General features: G+C 34.6%; 1 protein-coding gene across 1 annotated transcript in view; it reads left to right on the forward strand.

Moving 5' to 3' along the window:
- The window catches only part of CTNNA3 (catenin alpha 3), a 1850481-nt gene that overhangs the window by 1661362 nt on the left and 168932 nt on the right, over positions 1–20187 (forward strand). The gene's annotated exons all lie outside the window — the stretch shown is intronic.

Genomic DNA, 20187 nt, shown 5'->3' on the forward strand with positions numbered 1-20187 from the left:
ATACTAAAATGATTTTCTCAGTATGGAGGAGTAATAACTGAGATAGAATATTAAGCCATTTTTAGATGTCTCTTTATCAAGATTGTATTACTCTTAATCTGTCATTTTTAATCTAATATTTTGTCTAATGTTGCTATATATTTAATACTGTCTCATGTTAGCTGGTCACAGGTAGTTAAGGACAATTTTATTTGTCCACGTAAATTTTATTTACAATGATACCAGTAGGAAGTATATAGGAAGAGGCCCTTTGACCCTCAAGTGAAACCAAAGAATGGTGGTAGTGTTATCTAGGAAAAAAAATCCCAATGGGGCAGAGTGTGAATCTAAGGAAGAGTAGCACAGGTTGCTTTGTCCAGCTGCTATACTCTCTTGGAGTTCCTCATAGTAGAAACAATCTGTACTTATTTTTTTTTATTATGGAATGAACACTCATTTAAACATTCTAAATCACAAGTTAGTTGTCATTTAATGATGCTATTCTAGCTTCAAGATTTCAAAAAAAATTCCTTAAGAAATGATGATATCCAAAAATAGGTGGACTTACAGTTCTCAGTTTATAAGTACATGTTATGGTTTGCTTTGGTGGGTATCTGGAATCTTAGGATAATTTCTTTTTTAAAATCAATGTATTTAAAAAGAAAGCAACTTATATCTCCCCTGCTCCCTGCCTCTGGCAGCCATCAGATGTTATCTGCATCTTTGAGGCTTTTTTAAAAATTTCTAAATTTCACATATAAAAGAGATCATGTGGTATTTGTCTTTCTTTGTCTTATTTCATTAAGTGTATTGTCCTCAATGTCTATCCATGTTGCTTCAAATGGCAGAATTTCCTTCTTTTTTTATGATTGGAAAAGATCCATTTCCTATACACACACACACCCGCCACATTTTCTTTATTCATTCAACCTTCAATGAATACATTTCCATATCTTGGCTATTGTAAATAGTGCATGTACCTTTTGAGTTAGCATTATTGTTTTCTTCCAAAGTGGAATTGCTGAACTATATGGATGTTTTGCTTTCAATTACATAAGGCCTCTTAATAGAGTTTTTTAAAGTGGCTGCACCAATCTGCATTCCCACCAAGAGTGCACAGACTTTCCCTTTTCTGTATCTCCTCATTAACACTTGTTATTTCTGGTCTTCTTGATAATAGCCATTCTAACAGTTTTGAGGTGATACTGATTAAGATTTTCATTTGAATTTCCCTGATTTTTAAATATGTACAACATATTTTCATATATCTCTTATCTATCTGTATGACTTCTTTGGAAAAAAAATATCTATTCAGATCTTCTGCTTCGTTTTTACCTGTATTATTTATATTTTTACTATTGACTTCTTTGAGTTCTCCATATGTTTTGGATGTTAGCCCCTTACCAGATAAATGATTTGCAAATATTTTCTCCCTTTCTGCAGGTTGCCATTTCATCTTGTTGATAGTTTCCTTTGCTGTGCAGAAGCTTTTTAGTTTGATGTAGCCTCATTTGTTTATTTTTAATTTTGTTGCCTTTGCTTTTGTGTCAGATTTAAAAATATCATTTCAGGGCCTATGTTCAGAAGGTTACTGCTTTTGTTTTCTTCTAGGAGACTTATGTTTTCAGGCCTTATTTCAAGTCTATAATTCATTCTAAGTTAACTTTTGTATATAGTGTAAGATAGTGTTCCATTTTCATTCTTTTGTTTGTAGTTATCCAACTTCCCTAGAACCATCTACGGAAGAGACTGCTCTTCCCCCATTGTATATTCTTAGCTCCTTTGTTTAAGTTGATTTATTGTAAATGCATGGATTTCTGCTCTCTCTCTATTCTGTTCCATTCAACTGCATGTCTGCTTTTATGTCAATACCATACTGTTTTAGGTACTATAGCTTTGTAATATAGTTTGAAATCAGGGAGCATGATGCCTTCAGTTTTGTTGTTCTTCCTCAAGATTGTTACTATAGGATTTCATATAAATTTTAGGGTTATATATTCTATTTTGGTGAAAAATCCCATTGGAATTTTCATAAGGGTTTTAATGAACCTGCATAATATTTTAAAAAGTATTATAACTTTAACAATATCAAACCTTCTAATTCATGAGCATGAAATTTCTTGCCATTTATTAGTGTCTTCTTTAAGATCTTTCATTAGTATCTTGTAATTTAAATATTTAGTTACTTCGCTCCCTCAGTCAGTTTATTACTAGGTATTTTATTATATTTGATGCAGTTGTAAATAAGATTGTCTTCTTTTTTTCTCTTTCTGTATATAAATGCAACAGATATAGTTAATTTTTTTACCTTACAACTTTACTGAATTTGTTAGTCTAATAGTTTTTCTATGGAGTCTTAAGGGTTTCTATATCTAATACGTCATCTGTAAATAGTGACAGTTGTTTTTTTTTCATTCCAATTTGAATGTCTTTTCTTTCGTTTTCTTGCCTAACTACTCCAGGTAGGACTTCCAAAGCTACCTTGAATAAAAGTAGTCGTTGTCTTTTTCCTGATCTTAGAGAAAAAGCTTTCAGCTTTTCACAATTCAATGTGATTTTAACCATAGGCTTGTCTGATACGAGTTTTATTATGTTGGGTTATGTTTCCTCTATGCAAACCTGATTAAGAGTTTTAACCTTAAATGAATGTTGAATTTTGCCAAAACTTTTTTCTACATCTACTGAGATGATAATACACATTTTTATTGTTCATTTTGTTAATGTGGTGGTGTTTCACATTGACTGCTTTGAGGATGTTGAACTATCCTTACATCCTTGGGATAAATTCTTATTTGTATTAATAATTTCATGTTTATTTTTGCTCTTCTTTTTACTTTTTACTGTAAAAGAAAAACAGAATATTTTAATAATTTCAGACTTTCTTTTAGGGACAGATTCATTCTTCAGGAATAAAAACTGTGCAGGGATGGATGATGAGGTTCTGATGAATGTGTAGATATCAGGCCAGGGAATAGCAAACCACTCCAGTATTCTTGCCTGGAAAAACTCCATGGACAGAGGAACGTGGCAGGCTACAGTCCATGGGGTCGCAAAGAGTCAGACACAACTGAACAACTGTCACTTTCAGTACTTTAAAAGTGTGCTTAAAAAGTACAGTATTTTTTTTAATAGTAGAACATGTAGCAGAGAAAAGGACAAAGTAAAAAGATAACCTTTAAAAGAAAGGTGACACCTAAGAAATAAATTCTCATGTGCTTTCTGAAGTTTGTTTGAAGATTAGGATGTGTATGTTTTGTTGTTTTTACTGTTTCTTTTTTTTTAATTTTTATTTTTACTTTATTTTACTTTACAATACTGTATTGTTTCTTTTGAATCAATTTTAGAATTATAGGAACATTAAAATTATACTACAGAGAGTTCTCATACCTTCATTCAGTTTCTCCTAATGTTGCCTTATGGTATAAATAAGGTCTGCTTGTCAAAATAAGAAATGTACATAGGTATTATACTAGTAGATAAACTACAGACTTCATCAATTTTTCCACTATTATTCATTCATTTTTGTTGCAGAATCAAAGCCAAGATCAACACTGCATTTGGTTGTCAGATCTCCTAGTCATCTATAAACTGTGACCAGTCCTTAACTTTCTTTGTCATTTATGACCCTGATACTTTTGAAGAGTACAGATCAGATATTTTATAGACTATCCATTGATTTGGATTTATCGGATGTTTTTCTCATGATTATGTTGATGTTCTCAGTCCATCAACTCAGGTGGTATAAGATGACAATATGTCACATTTCTCATGATGTTGGCCTTGATTACTTGGCTAAAGTGTTGGTTATTGGCTTTCTCCACTGTAAAATTATGTTTATTTTTTTGTTGTAATTAGTATCTTGGAGAAAATGATTTAATGCTATTCAAGTTTTACTTCTTCTCAAGTGTTTATCTACTAATTTTAATGTTCATTGCTTTATCTTGCCACAGATATTACCAGATATTTGCCTAACAATCATTTTATATCCCTTATTTCTTATGAATTTATTAATCATAATTAAAAGAAAGCTGTCCCTTGTCTCACATGATTTGCTCAGTTTGTTTATATCATGATGGGCTCATGCATATTTATTGTATTCTATGGATTTTGTTGTTCTGTTTCATTGATTAGTTGTCCCAATTTTGCCATCGGAAGCTTTTAGAGTTTGGCTCCTGCGGGGGTCCAGCCCTGGTGGATCCAGGGAATTTGAAGGGTGGACGGCGTTGGCGTGAGAAAAACTTATTTATTGATTGATATAAGATTAGATTAGGAAGAAATAGTTTAGTAGGAGAATTAAGTGGAGGAAGAGGGCTGAATAGCTTGGTTTACGCGGAAGACCAATAAAATTCCAGACAAGAAATTTGCACCATCTACGTTGGGCCACTGGCGCTCGCTTGAATATCTAAGGGTGCCTCACGTTAGGCTCCCTTTCGCGCGGGTCTTAACAGCCAGGGCAAGTAAGTAGACTTGGCGGGCCTCCGCGCCCCAGGTGGAAATTCAGCCTGAAATTAAAGTAAAGAGCAGAGGGAGGGAAAGGGAGAGAAGAAGAGAGACAGAGACACGGGGGGAGCCAGATTCTCAAGAAACCAGGCCGAGAGACTAGTCCGAGAAACTGGTCCCATCCTTTATTGTTCAGAAGGCCTTTTATACTTTTGATAAAACATGGAGATCAATGGGTAACACAAAATTATGTAGCATTTGCAACCCAGACTCTTTCCGTATATCATTTTGTATACAAAAGGTCTCAGGTGATTTACATTATCTTCTGGCCAAGAGGCTTGTTAACACTTTTTGGCTCTCTTCCTTAATGAATGTTAATTTTGTTTCCCCTGAAGTGTTTTTCTTTCATCTACATCTCCTTAAAGCGCTAAAGTTACATCTCTATAGAACAAAGGTGCAGTGGATTATAACAAAGAAGGTACTTAACTCAAAGATCTAATGTTGCTAATACAAGGTCTACTACTTGTTTTTCTATATACCAACTGATCTAAAAATAAAGGATATGAAAATTCAGCAGCAAGCATTGACTCAACAAATGAAACCTTTAATCAGTCCTATTCTAAAGATTTTGACTCCTCAGAAGCCCCTGCATTCCCAGGATGTTTTAAGCTTCCTGTGCCTCCTGCGGTCAGGAGGCCTCAAACAATCACACGCGCAGCTGTAGGAGTCCTGCAGGCAGGCTAGAAAGCCATCAGAGGGGTTTTTGGATTGAAACACTCTTTCAAATGCAGAAGACTAAAGCCCTGAATTGACTTTTTCCAGAGAATGTCAGAAGAGTGAAAAAGCAGAGCACAAAAACCTGCAGATTTTTGTTGGGGTACATGCTTAGGAATTTCCAGAGGGGCCCCTGAAGTCTGAGCACGCCTTGCGTATGTCAGCTTCCTTCCTCATGACCTTGTCACGGGCGGGATTCCTCACACCCCGGCAGGCTCCTATATCTTTTTAATATTTCCTCTCTGATATTTTTTAAGGAATTGCTTATTTTTTGCATTGTAAGATGATCCAAGTTCAATAAGTTTATCAACTCTTTTAACTAAATTCATCTTACCAATATCAGATGGCAACTGACAAGTAAGCCTTTGCACATTACTTCCTCCAGTGAGCACCTGCCTGCCCCTAGACTTCAGATTAATTGGTTGCCTTGTGATCTCTAAACAAGATGACCTATTTTTAGTTCACTCCAGATTGACTAAACTTTAGACAGGTTTATTCCTGACTATAGGTCACTGACTTTCCTTTTTTTTTTTTTTTCTTTTTTTTAAAGAGCATTTACTTTAGAAAACTTAACTTTCCCTGTTCCTTTGAGATGCAAATATCTCCCAGCCTCTTGCAAGGCTTACAGTTCAGCAATACTTTTTGCAAGGACCTGGAAGCTACCCCTTTGAAATATAATAATTAAGAAAGATAGTATCTGTTGTCTACCAGCCTCTGCTGGATAGTAGGAGCCAGACTTAAATAAGCACCATTACCAAACATAGACCATCTAATCACATTGACCAACCTCCTCTTTAATGTCTTCTACTACTTTTCCACTAGCTCATTCCAGTGCTTAAATCTCTTTCAACTTTTGTTTAGCAAAGTTGAGTTCTCTCCCCTATTGCAATACACTTGAAATAATTTTCCCCTGAATGTTTAATTTAGCCAGTGCAATTTTTCATTGACATCTCTGATGGGCTGAGAAAAAAAGGTCATGAACTTTTAAATTTTCTGACTTGTTCTTTTTAATGTGGATGCAATGTTTACTCCAATTTTGTAAATACTCAGTTAAAAAACAGATAGATTGTAGCTTTAAAATATTTCCATTCCCACTTTGTGAAATTCCCATATTACCCCCAAACATGTTCGTATTTTTATTGTACACAAATGATGTATATGGATTATTATCAAAGAATGTGATAAGGAGTTTGACAATTTTTTTTAATGTGGAAATTTTAGTTAAATATGGACCAGAATAGGGAAAAAAAAAAAGACAACTACCCAGTGATATAGTCACAAAATAATATTTGTGAATTTTCTAAATTCTTTTTTAAAATACCTAGCAAGTGGTAATCAGGTTACAAAAAACTATGACTATTCACTTTTCTTTGGGGATTACATATACTGTATTCAACTGAAATTAACCTAATGAGCTTTTTAATTCATCACATATATGTGGTGACAGGTGTTATCAGCATATGTATATAGATTGTAAACATGGTACTATATTAAATCATAATATAGATATGTATATAAGGATAATATATGGATAATTATTTTCAATTCTGTGCTATTTTTCTCAGATTGTTATTTTATTGAGAAAATGTTATTAGTAAGATAAAGTGTTCAAATTCCCATAAACTCTTGGGAGGAAATCATAATTATATTTTATTATAATTAAAAATTAATTATATTTTATTCAATTATACATTTCATACATGTATAAATATTATAAATTATATTCATTACAAAGTGCAGTTAAGAAAGAGCTATACTATCGGTAGAGATGTAAAATTTTTTCTCAAGTTATATCTGTTTTAGTGGTGCTCTATTCATGTAACTTGTCAAAATTTTATCTTTGAAAAGTATTTTAATTAGTTGTAAGCAGACATTAAATATCCCATCATCATAGATATTTGAAAACCTTAGTTAGTAAAACACTTGCTTTTCAGGGACGGTTCTAGAACAAGTTATCTTGGATGAAGATACACATTTTAAAACTTAAAAAAAACTACTGAAATTGGTCTTCAAATTGTATTCTATATGATTAACTTACCAACCAAAATATTCCAAATGTAATTTGATATTTTCTGGGCAGAGGGATTTTAAATTTTTTGAGAGCAGCAATGGTGCCATATAACTCCTATGCAGTAAATGCTAGGTGATGATGCAATAGATGACTCATTGTCATTATTATGACCAAACATAGTTGGACTATGCTATAATACACTGATAGGATGGAGGTGTCCTGATTTGCATAGGAAAGTTTATTCATAAACTGAAAGACCCCGAGTTATCTGAGCTTTCTGTCACTTCTTTGATAGATTTTATTTTCCTTTCCTGGGGTCAGACTAACATTCTTCCTGTCTACTGCCAATTTACTGTAAACTGGGGCATGGAATTCAGGTAACTAAACTTCCTTAAATTGTGTGCAAAGTATAATTTGCTAAGGTCTGAGTCACATCCTAGAGGCAGTCTTGTGAATAAAATGAATGGGCTTTTTAAGACTTGATTGGATTTCTCACAGCCTCTATATAATATTTACTTATTGAATTGTTCCTTATTTATGTGTAGCAGCGTAGCTTCAAAGCCTGAGGATTTCTACTTTTTCAGCCTTGGCAAGACCTGAGACAAAAAGTATTACAGAAACACAGAATGAAGATCTAAAGAAAAAAATGATGCAATTGAATATAAATTAGTCTAAATCCTCGTAATGTTCATATTAAAAAAAAATAGAGGACCATAAAGATAAGAATACTCATTTTTGTTGTTCAGTCCCTCAGTCATGTCTGACTCTTTGCAACCCCATGGACAGCAGCACGCCAGGCTTCACTGTCCTTTACCATCTCCTGGAGCTTGCTCAAACTCATGTCCATCACGTCGGTGATGCTATCCAACCATCTCATTCTCTGTCATCCCCTTCTCCTCCTGCCTTCAATCTTACCCAGCATCAGGGTCTTATTTCCAATGAGTCAGCTCTTCGTATCAGGTGGCCAAAGTATTAGAGCTTCAGCCTCAGCATCAGTCCCTCCAATGAATATTCAGGATTTATTTCCTTTAGGGTTGGTTGATTTGATCTCCTTGTGGTACAAGGGACTTTCAAGAGTCTTCTCCAACACCACAGTTCAAAAGCATCAATTCTTTCGTGCTCAGCTTTCTTCACAGTCCAACTCTCACATCCATCATATTTAACTATGTGAGGATTACTTTTGTAGGTCATGAATCTCATTCAATTTTTGTTTTTACTGATGGGGGCTTCCCTTATAGCTCAGTTGGTACTCAGGTTGGATTCCTGGGTTGGGAAGATCCTCTGTAGAAGGGATAGGCTACCCACTCCAATATTCTGGTCTGGGGAATTCCATGGATTGTGGGGTATCAAAGAATCAGCCATGAATGAGCAACTTGCACTTTCTTTCACTTTTTATTAGTAAACCTTACTTATCTCTTAGTACCAGAGAACTCAGAATTGAGGCTTCAGGTATGTCCAAAGAGAGGTTGAAGATCTTTGATCAGTGATATGACACTGATACAATCCTAAAATTGTATTTTAGGATAAAAGAATAAATTATATGGCCTATGAAAATCCCTAATACCTTGACAAAATAAGAAAATAGAATATATCTGTTTTCCAAGGTTTTAATTTTTTTAAAATAATTCTTTCAAAATTTTAGTTTAATTATATTTAAAGTTTATTTACTGATTTTATTTTTCCATTAAATGTATGGAAAAATGTAACCCTTCTGTAATGTACACACATATTTCCATGATCTAGATACAGTACTTTTAACATACTTCTAGAGTCATAGTTGCTTTGTATTTCTAAACCACTTCAAAGAAGTTTGCAACATCATAACATTTTATGCCTAAATATTTCAGTATCTCCTAAAATAATTTGTATTCTCTTATATAACTACAATATTGTTATCATTCACAGGAATATTAATAATCACTTTTAATACTTCCTAACAATCTATTACTTTGCTGACTAAGGTCCATCTAGTCAAGGCATGGTTTTTCCTGTGGTCATGTATGGATGTGAGAGTTGGACTGTAAAGAAAGCTGAGCACCAAAGAATTGGTGCTTTTGAAATGTGGTGTTGGAGAAGACTCTTGAGAGCCCCTTGGACTGCAAGGAGATCCAACCAGTCCATTCTGAAGGAGATCAGCCCTGGGATTTCTTTGGATGGAATGATGCTAAAGCTGAAACTCCAGTACTTTGACCATCTCATGTGAAGCGTTGACTCATTGGAAAAGACTCTGATGCTGGGAGGGATTGGGGGCATGAGGAGAAGGGGATGACAGAGGATGAGATGGCTGGAAGGCATCACTGACTCGATGGACGTGAGTCTGAGTGAAATCCAGGAGTTGGTGATGGACAGGAAGGCCTGGCGTGCTGCAATTCATGGGGTCACAAAGAGTCGGACACGACTTAGTGACTGAACTGAACTGAACTGAACATTTAACTCCTAGTGCTAAAATCTATGCTGCAAATGAAGCCATAAAGAAAGAGGTATGGCCACCTGATACGAAGAATTGACTCTTTGGAAAAGACCTTGATGCTGGGAAAGATTGAGGCGGGAGGAGAAGGGAATGACAGAGGATGTGATGATTGGATGGCATCACCGACTCTATGTACATGAGTTTGAGTAAGCTCTGGGAGTTGGTGATGGACAGCGAAGCCTGGCGTGCTGCAATCCATGGGGTTGCTTAGGGTCGGACATGACTGAGCAACTGAACTGATAGCATAAAAGGAAAAAACAACAAAAATACCTTGGAAATATTTCTTCATTTATAGGTAATATGTATATGTCCCCTACAGGCCTTGTTTCCATGATTGTAAAAGGTAGATATTAACAATATGAACCTTAGAATATTATTATTCAAATAGTGTAATTTTGCAAAAGTGCTTAGCAAAGTGACTGACATGTGGGAAGCATGAACAAATGTCAATTTCCATTATTATAATTAATGTTAGAAGGTAGGCAATCAATCAAGTTAAGCCTGATGATTTAATACTTAACTCTGTTTCAACCGAGACCCTGAAGAGTATAATGTTTTATAATAAAATGAGATAGGTTTTCTTTAGTAGGAATCTGTGAATATACCCCACAAGATTTTAAGAGTACTATTTTTTTTGACAGATGAGGAAATGGAGAACTTTGTAAAGCTAATATATTTATAAATTTGATGTAAAAGACTATGTATAAAAATATAGAAATGCATATTATTCCTTAAAGCAGAGTCCAATTTCAATCCATAAATATCATTTTACAATATTATGGAAAATTTTCTTTAATGAATTCTCAAGAATATGTTTGAAATTACAATTTAGTATGCTTAAAAAATCAATCCAAAAACACTTTTTTAATGAATTTTTCCTCCAAATTTTAATTAAGTTGAATTTCTGCTGGCAGTACTTTAGATTTTCTAAACTCCAATTTAGAAACATTCTATTGCTTATATTTTTGATATATTAAAAACATCATAACCAAATGCCTCTGGGCTTATTAAAAAATTATAAATTCTACTGTTCAATAAACTCTGGAAGTAAGAATAGGAATTCTTCTTTCAGAAATATTTATCTAATATGCATACATCAGGCATATTTTTAATATTTAAAAAACATTTTATTTTGAATGTTGAGTTCTAGTTACCCACCCACATGAATAATGTTAATCAACTAGAAACTTCCTAATATTTATAAAAATAGTAATCATAGATTACTTATTTAATTAAATATTGTTTCTCTATTCTATCCTGGTTTATGGATAGGAAAGGAAGCAGAATCATATGATTTGCTTAAGAATTCAATTTTCACATAAAATTTATAGCTAAGTAAAGCAAAGTGGTGGGGAAGACTCTTGAGAGTCCCTTGGACTGCAAGGAGATCCAAACAATCCATTCTAAAGGAGATCAACCCTGGGATTTCTTTGGAAGGAATGATGCTAAAGCTGAAACTCCAGTACTTTGGCCACCTCATGTGAAGAGTTGACTCATTGGAAAAGACTCTAATGCTGAAAGGGATTGGGGGCAGGAGGAGAAGGGGATGACAGAGGATGAGATGGTGGGATGGCGTCACCGACTCAATGGACGTGAGTTTGAGTGAACTCCGGGAGATGGTGATGGACAAGGAGGCCTGGTGTGCTGCGATTCATGGGGTTGCAAAGAGTTGGACACGACTGAGCAACTGAACTGAACTGAAAGCAAAGTGATTTTATGGAAAAAAATATTAATAATGGCAACAGGTAGATTTATGTAACAAATATGTCATTAACTAGCTGGATAACATTTTTCAAGACCCTTTTTTCCTAGAACTCAGTTTCTTTATCTACAAAATAAGCAATTTAGATTCTAGAACTTTTGAAAATAAGAGAATTATGGTGAGCTTCTCTACTATATAGTTTTTTGCGTATGGAATATATTTACTCAGTATATTACTTGATCACTTCTTCAACTCTATGAGATAGCTATGTGAATATTTTTAAGTGCCCTTTTCCATAATGGGCTTCTTTGGTGGCTCAGATTGTAAAGAAACGGCCTGCATTGTGGGAAACCTAGGTTTAATTCCTGGGTTGGGAAGGTCCCCTGGAGAAAGGAAAGGCTATCCACTCCAGTATTCTGTCCTGGAAAATTTCATGGACACAGAAGCCTGGCAAGCTGTAATCCATGGGGTCACAAAAAGTTAGACATGACAGAGACTTTCACTTCCATAATATTTTAGAAACTCTTGGAGGCCATGCTCTTGTAGTTATATACATTAATTGTAATCACCATTGACTAAGACTCTAATATATTCTAGGTACCACTGTTTACAGGCATAATCCAGTGGTCTGAAAACCCCTAATAAGATTATTATTATTTGACATGTCATGAAACTGCTGGTAGTTAAGTTACTATCTTCAAAGCTAGTATTTGACAGAGCTGGCATTTGCATGAACCTCTGTATGACAACATTTGTTTTCTTTTGCCTTTTTCCTATTATCAATTTTTCCCTATCTTTTTAAAAACGGTAATGAAAATCATTTGATGTTTTAAGTAAAAAAAAAAAAAAAAAAAAAAAAACCTAATATAAGCATATCACTATTTTAGGTAGTGGTGATGAGCTTAGTGAAATTTAAAAGTAGGTAAAAAAATAGATCAATTGTGCAATTAGTGTAGTGTTAGAGAAATAACTTCCAGATGTTCAAGCTGGATTTAGAAAAGTAGAGGGACCAGATATCAATTTGCAAACCTCCACTGGAACATCGAAAGAGTAAGAGAGTTCCAGAAAAACATCTATTTCTGTTTTATTGACTATGCCAAAACCTTTGACTGTGTGGATCACAACATACTGTGGTAAATTCTTCAAGAGATGAGAATACCAGACCACCTGACCTGCCTCCTGAGAAATCTGTATACAGGTCAAGAAGCAACAGTTAGAACTGGACATGGAACAACAGACTGGTTCCAAATCAGGAAAGGAGTATGTCAAGTCTATATATTTTCACCCTGCTTATTTAACTTATATGCAGAGTACATCATGAGAAACGCTGGGCTGGATGAATCACAAGCTGGAATCAAGATTGCTGGGAGAATTATCAATAACCTCAGATATGAAAATGACAGCACCCTTACGGCAGAAAGCAAAGAACTAAAGAGCCTCTTGATGAAAGTGAAAAAGTTGGCTAAAAGTTCAACATTCAGAAAACTAAGATTATGGCATCTGGTCCCATTACTTCATGGCAAATAGATTGGGAAACAATAGAAACAGTGAGAGACTTTATTTCTTTGGGCTCCAAAATCACTGCAGATGGTGACTATAGCCATAAATTAAAAGATGCTTGCTCTTTGGAAGTAAAGCTATGAACAACCTAGACAGCATATTAAAAAGCAGAGACATTACTTTGCCAACAAATGTCCATCTAGACAAAGCTATGGTTTTTCCAGTAGTCATGTATGGATGTGAAAGATGGACTATAAAGAAAGCTGAGCACCAAAGCATTGATGCTTTTGACCTGTGATCTTAGAGAAGACTCTTGAGAGTTCCTTGGACTGCAGGGAGATCCAACTAGTCAATCCTAAAGGAAATCAGTCCTGAATATTCATTGGAAGGACTGATGCTGAAGCTGAAACTCCAATAATTTGACCACCTGATGTAAAGAGTTAACTCATTTCCAAAGACCCTGATCTGGGAAAGATTGGGGGCAGGAGGAGAAGGGGATCACAGAGGATGAGATGGTTGGATGTCATCTCTGATTCAATGGACATGAGTTTGAATAGCCTCCAGGAGTTGGTGATGGACAGGGAAGCCTGGTGTGCCACAGACTGTGGGGTTCCAAAGAGTCGGACATGACTGAGTGACTGAACTGAACTGACTAATAGAGGAATAACAAAATTCTGTTTGAAAGTAGGGTATTAGGAACTTGAGATTAACATGTACACACTGCTATATATAAAATAGATGATCATCAAGGACCTACCCTATAGCACAGGGAACTCTACTCAATATTCTGTAATAATCTACATGGGAATAGAAAATCTGAAAAAGAATGGGTATATGTATAACTGAATTGCTTTCCTGTAAATCTGTATGCAGATCAAGAAGCAACAGTTAGAGCTGGATAGGAAACAACAGACTGGTTCCAAATAGGAAAAGGAGTACATCAAGGCTGTATATTTTCACCCTGCTTATTTAACTTATATGCAGAGTACATCATGAGAAACGCTGGACTGGGAGAGAAACAAGCTGGAATCAAGATTGCCGGGAGAAATATCAATAACCTCAGATATGAAAATGACACCACCCTTATGGTAGAAAGTGAAGAAGAACTAAAAAACCTCTTGATGAAAGTGAAAGTGGAGAGTGAAAAAGTTGGCCTAAAGCTCAACATTCAGAAAATGAAGATCATGGCATCCGGTCCCATCACTTCATGGGAAATAGATGGGGAAACAGTGGAAACAGTGTCAGAGTTTATTTTTGGGGGGCTCCAAAATCACTGCAGATGTTCACTTCAGCCATGAAATTAAAAGACGCTTACTCCTTGGAAGAAAAGTTATGACCAACTTAGATAGCATATTCAAAAGCAGAGACATTACTTTGCTAGCAAAGGTCTGTCTAGTCAAGGCTATGGTTTTTCCTGCGATCATGTATGAATGTGAGAGTTGGGACTGTGAAGAAGGCTGAGCACCGAAGAATTGATGCTTTTGAACTGTGGTGTTGGAGAAGACTCTTGAGAGTCCCTTGGACTGCGAGGAGATCCAACCAGTCCATTCTGAAAGAGATCAACCCTTGGATTTCTTTGGAAGGAATGATGCTAAAGCTGAAACTCCAGTACTTTGGCCACCTCATGTGAAGAGTTGACTCATTGGAAAAGACTCTGATGCTGGGAGGGATTGGGGGCAGGAGGAGAAGAGGATGACAGAGGATGAGATGGCCGGATGGCATCACTGACTTGATGGATGTGAGTCTGAGTGAACTCAGGAGTTGGTGATGGACAGGGAAGCCTGGCGTGCTGTGATACATGTGGTTGCAAAGAGTCGGACACGACTGAACTGAACTGACACCTGAAACTAACACAATGTTGTAAATCAACTATACTCAAATATAAGACAAAATTAAATTTTAAAAAATGAAAACAGAAATGAACAGATAAAATAAGGGAAATTAATTTTCTCCCTTTTAGAGGTAGGAGCTTAGGAAATGTGTAAATGTAAGTGACCAAGAAAATACAAGATCAGTGCTATAAAATTTTTGATCCTACACTCCTGTTTTTCTTTACGTGTTGACAGTTTCTATTAACAACTTGAAACAAACATTTATCATATATATGTCCCTACTTTGAGGAAACATTCAGTCTAGGAGCTGGAAAAGGCCATGGCAATCTGCTCCAGTATCCTTGTCTGGGAAATCCCATGGACAGAGGAGCCTGGTGGGTTACAGTCCATGGGGTTGCAAGAGAGTCAGATAGAACTTGGTGATTAAACAATAGCAAGTTGTCTGGGAGCAGAAGACCAAAACAACAACAGCAACAACTAGATTCACCGTTATTCTGAAAGATGATTAATGCTTTCAAAGACCTTTCAACTAGTAAGATAAGATATTCACATTCACAAACAACTAGGCTACAACAGAGAACAATATAAATATCCTGAGAGAAGATTTCATAACATGTTCTGAGATTTTCAAAGGAATAATTACATATAGCTGGAGAAGAAAGATATACTCAATGCATCTGGCTTGGAATATAATTGTTTGGACCAACAAAGATGAGATGTGGAAAGAAGATGAGCAAAATAATTAGTGGGCAACACCTTAAGGTATTTACCTGCAACAACAAATAGCTTGATTTAGTTTGAGTGTAAAGTGCCTGAAAGGAAGGAGAAATAACATTTAAAAGCTCTTAGAGACAAAGGTCATAGTGATGCCTGTGTCATAGTAATTTCACTCCTAGATATAGTCTCAAGAATGCAACGGTATGTGCACAAAAAGAAAAATATAAGAATATTCATTATTCATAACAATCAAAAATAGAATGCTTCCCAAAAGGTCATTAATAGAATTACAGAGAAGTAAATGGTTTTATGTTTCACGAAGTGGAATGCTGTCTGTATAGAGCAATGAGAATAAACAGACTATAACTACATGCATCAATTATAGATATATTTCAAATACGTAAAAGCTTGACATAAGAAGCCAGGTACAAGAGTATTGTTATTATTCCATTTTTATAAGGTTCAGAAACTGGAAAATCTGTAGCTTTAGAAGTACAGGGGATGATGCAATTGTTCTTGAGAGATAGTGGCTATAACAGGACACATGAGGCTTCTGGGATGCTGCTAATTTTTGTGTTTCTTAAATTTGGGTGTTGAATACATGGATTCACTCAATTTATAAAAGTTGTTCAATTGTACATTTATGGTTTGGGAAATTTTCTATGTGAATTTTCTACTTTAAATTTAATAGTGATATTTGAGGAATTTATATCCTTTATTCAGTAAGAAGACATGAACAGTATGTTTTAGGCTGAAGAACTGCACAATCTTATCAAATTCAGATTGAATCAAGTGGTAGCAAGACAGAAGGATTGAAAATGAAAGAGAAAATTAAGATCTGAGCTTGTATAATAGTAATTGAAATACAAAGAAAGAGGTGAATGTGATAAAAGCACTGGTGATAAAATGGACAAACATTGTGCCTAACAGAATAGGATAGATAAAAGGAGAGGACTTTAAAAAATAAAAAAAGTAAGATTACAAGCCTGAGAGGCAGGCAGTACTGCTGACAAACTTGAAAAGATAAAGGATTTGGCAAGTGTTGGCAAACCAGTCAGCAGGGCAAATCTGGCCCATTGACTGTTTTTGTTTAGCCCATGAGATAGAAATGTTCTGTTTGTTTGTTTTACATCTGTAAATGGTTAAAGAAATTCAGGATAGCTGTAATCAGAATAACATTTTTGACATGTGAAACTTTTATGCAGTTCAAATTAAAATGTCCATATAAATTTGTATTGGAACATGGTCATGCTCATTTGTTTGCATAGGGTCTACTACTGCTTTTGCATTATAGCAGCAACAGTTAAATAAAGTAATAGACTTATTGTAAAATATATTCTAGTAAAGATGTACTATCTTAGTTTCTTGAAAAATTCTGGTAATCTCTATTTTAGAGCTAAAATTATAAATTATATATGTATTACTTGAAAATGTCTTATAGGCTAATGGGAGCTTTTGTTGAAGAGAGGAGAATAACCTTAGAATTCTGAGGATCACTAACTGTATCGAGTGAAGAACTGACTCTCTTAGTATGAGTAACCATTAGCATTTAATAGCACTTAAGAACTTTAAAAGCTGTATTCATATTCATTTGATCTCTAAAACAATCTGTTCAGTCAATATCATTTTTTCTAGTTTGCAAATAAGAAAACTTGAATTTTAAAATATATGAGACATATTATGGACAATAAGCATTTCAAAAATAGAAGGTGATAGAGAAATATCATTGAGGAGAAGGTAGATATTTTGGTATTTGGGGGGTGGTATTCCTTTCATTTGCAGGCACGGTGATAGAATGAAAACTCTGGAGCTAGAGTTTCTGAGTTTTCATCCTGGTTCTATCATTTACTAACACTACAATCTTGAGTAAATCATTTAACCTTTTAGAGACTCAGTTTCATAATCCATAATATTAGAGTGAGAATATTCTTACCTCATAGGGCTGCTATGATGATTAAATTTTAAATATATGTTAACTTGCCTAGAAGAGTATTTAGCATATATAAATGTTGTTTTCATTGTCTTTTGGAATAAATATTTTAATCACTTAACGTACAATGTAATTTCATTTTGATGGCAGGGATTCAAAAAGCCTTTAATAGCTCTTTATATCAGAGTTGTATTCTATATATTTGAGCAGGAGTAGAACCACTTAACCAGCCAGTAATAATGTTAGAAATTCTACTTACTTGATTTATCTTGAAGTTCATACCTCAGTTCTTTGCTTATCCTGCAAAAATATAATCCAATAAGGAACTTTCACCTATAATTCCTAAATATCAAATATTCTCTGAAGTTCTGTTTTGATATTTTCATAATAATTGAAATTGATTGGTGGCATATAATAAGTCATTCACAGAAGCACTAAAATCTTCAGTAAAGGTGTCACTCAGTAATTTAATACTTGTTTGTTCTTGTTTTTCCTCATGTAATAAAAAAGGTCAGAATTCTCCAGAACTTTTAATTTTATAAACTATTGCCTGACTTTTGGCCTTTATCTTGTCAGGAGTAAATATCTGCCAATTGTAATTCACCATGTGAGTTGAGATGTTATTAAAGAAATTGAGTGCAATCCGTGAAATTCTTGTCCAGGACAGGGTCAGTCTCAATGCTATTGAATAATTGACTCTGTTTTTGCCTGACAGGTGGATAGCAGTTGCAATTATTGTTGTTTCGTGTCTGGGGAAATGTAGACAGGAGAGTTAAGTGACTTCCTCAAGATCATATTGGAAATCAGTGACATTCCAAGGAACAGAACTTGGAATACACTTAATCAGATCGCCTCTAGAATAGTTTGAACTTTATCATGAAGACAGTGAAAATGTTTCCACAATATTCCAGGATACACTTCAAAATTATTTCTTAGATCCAGAATCATACATTTATTATCTCAGATAAAGACTATAAAAAGCGGCCCCAAATAAACTGATCTATGGCTTTATTATTTGCAACTTTAATTACCTTTTTATGAAAATGGAGAAAATGATAATGACTAGTAGTGAAGAAAGGAAAATTAATTTATATTTTTCAGCTAGTTTAGTGGATTAGTACCTTACAGCTTTATTAATGGCTTGTATACTATTGATTTAAAAGGTAGCTATGTCTTTATGTACATGCTTTGCCACATACCAGCAGCAGTAAAACTTGCTCTTCTTATAAGCTTATCACGTAGGCCATGTTTCCTGAGAAAAGAAATTACAATTTATTTTTACCTCCTAAGGAAGAATCATTTATACATTCATCAATCAAAAGTTTAGTCTCCTAGCTTAATTTAGTTCTTGAAATAAATAAGGAAAACAAAGCAAATTTAAGTGCTATAAATGTGATTATATTTTGATATTTTCATGGAATAAGAAATAACTATTGGACTTCCCCGGCCATCCACTGGTGACATCTCTGAACTTCCATGGTAGTAGTGGGTTCAGTCCCTTTTCAGTAAACTAAGATTCCACATGCCGTGTGGTATGGTTAAAAGATAAAAGAAATAAAGAAGAAACTATCATTTACTGTACACTCAATATGTATCAAGCCTTGTGCTAACTGAAGTATGGATGAATAATCCTGAACATTTAAAAATACCAAGTTATTTTAGACCCTGAATTAGGCCTCTGATTGGTAATAAATGACAGATAATTGACATTAGCTCTGTGATTTTTATTTTTTGGTTAGATTTTCCATTGATCATTCTTGTAATTCTTTCCACTAATACATTTTAGTTTCATTGTTCTTGTACACTATTGCCTCAATAAAATGTGTTTTCAGTATTCTGAATCTAGCAATCATACTTTTGCAAAGCTTTCTAGATTATATCTTCCAATTTTGCCATTGATAGGTAAACTAGAAATTAACATCTGGAAATGCATAGGAATTGTAGCTATCATATATTTCCCGTGAATGATCAAATAAAGTTCCACTTATATAGGATTTATCATTTATAAATGTTCCATCTCAAACCTATGTGCTTGTTCTACTTTTTGATTATGTATGAATTTCTTTTTTGACAAGATGATTGAGTAGACAATCTCATGAAATTTTATGACCTTGATTAATATTATCAAATCACTTTCATTTCAGAGTTCTTTTTTATTTGATAAAAAGTCATAGGCTTCAGGTGCTATAATTGTTTATATGGTAGTGTGGTGGTATGGTGGGCTTCCCTGGTGGCTCAGATGGTAAAGATTTTACCTGCAAAGCGGGAGACCTGGGTTTGATCACTGGATTGGGGAGATACCCTGGAGGAGGGCATGGCAACTCGCTCCAGTACTCTTGCCTGGAGACTCCCCATGGACAGAGGAGTCTGGCAGACTATAGTCCATGGAGTCACAAAGAGTCAGACACAACTGGGTGACTAAGCGCACATCACAATAGTGCAGATGGTTTCAAATGCAAGAGGCAAGTCTGCATACTGTTCAAAATATGATATATACAAAGAATAGTACTACGCCAGTGCATTAAGTTCACTGTGCATAAGAGTTTACACCTCAAATCTCAGGATGCTAATTAGGGAGGGCTGCCTTAGCAAACTTTGCCTATAACATTTTTATTTTTCCCTCAGATAGTTTGTGTACACACACACACCTGAATATGTTTACATGCACCATATACACATTAATCTTTGGAATTTTATAAATGTACTTATCTATATACATATGATTTATAAATATGTACTGTACTGTTTACCAATGTGTATTCAGTGTTTGTAATTAATTCCATCTATTAATGTAAATATATACATAGGTATAAATAGTCTCATTTCAATATT

Source organism: Budorcas taxicolor, chromosome 5, assembly GCF_023091745.1.
Source record: "Budorcas taxicolor isolate Tak-1 chromosome 5, Takin1.1, whole genome shotgun sequence".
In the NCBI taxonomy this organism is placed as follows: Eukaryota; Metazoa; Chordata; class Mammalia; order Artiodactyla; family Bovidae; genus Budorcas; species Budorcas taxicolor.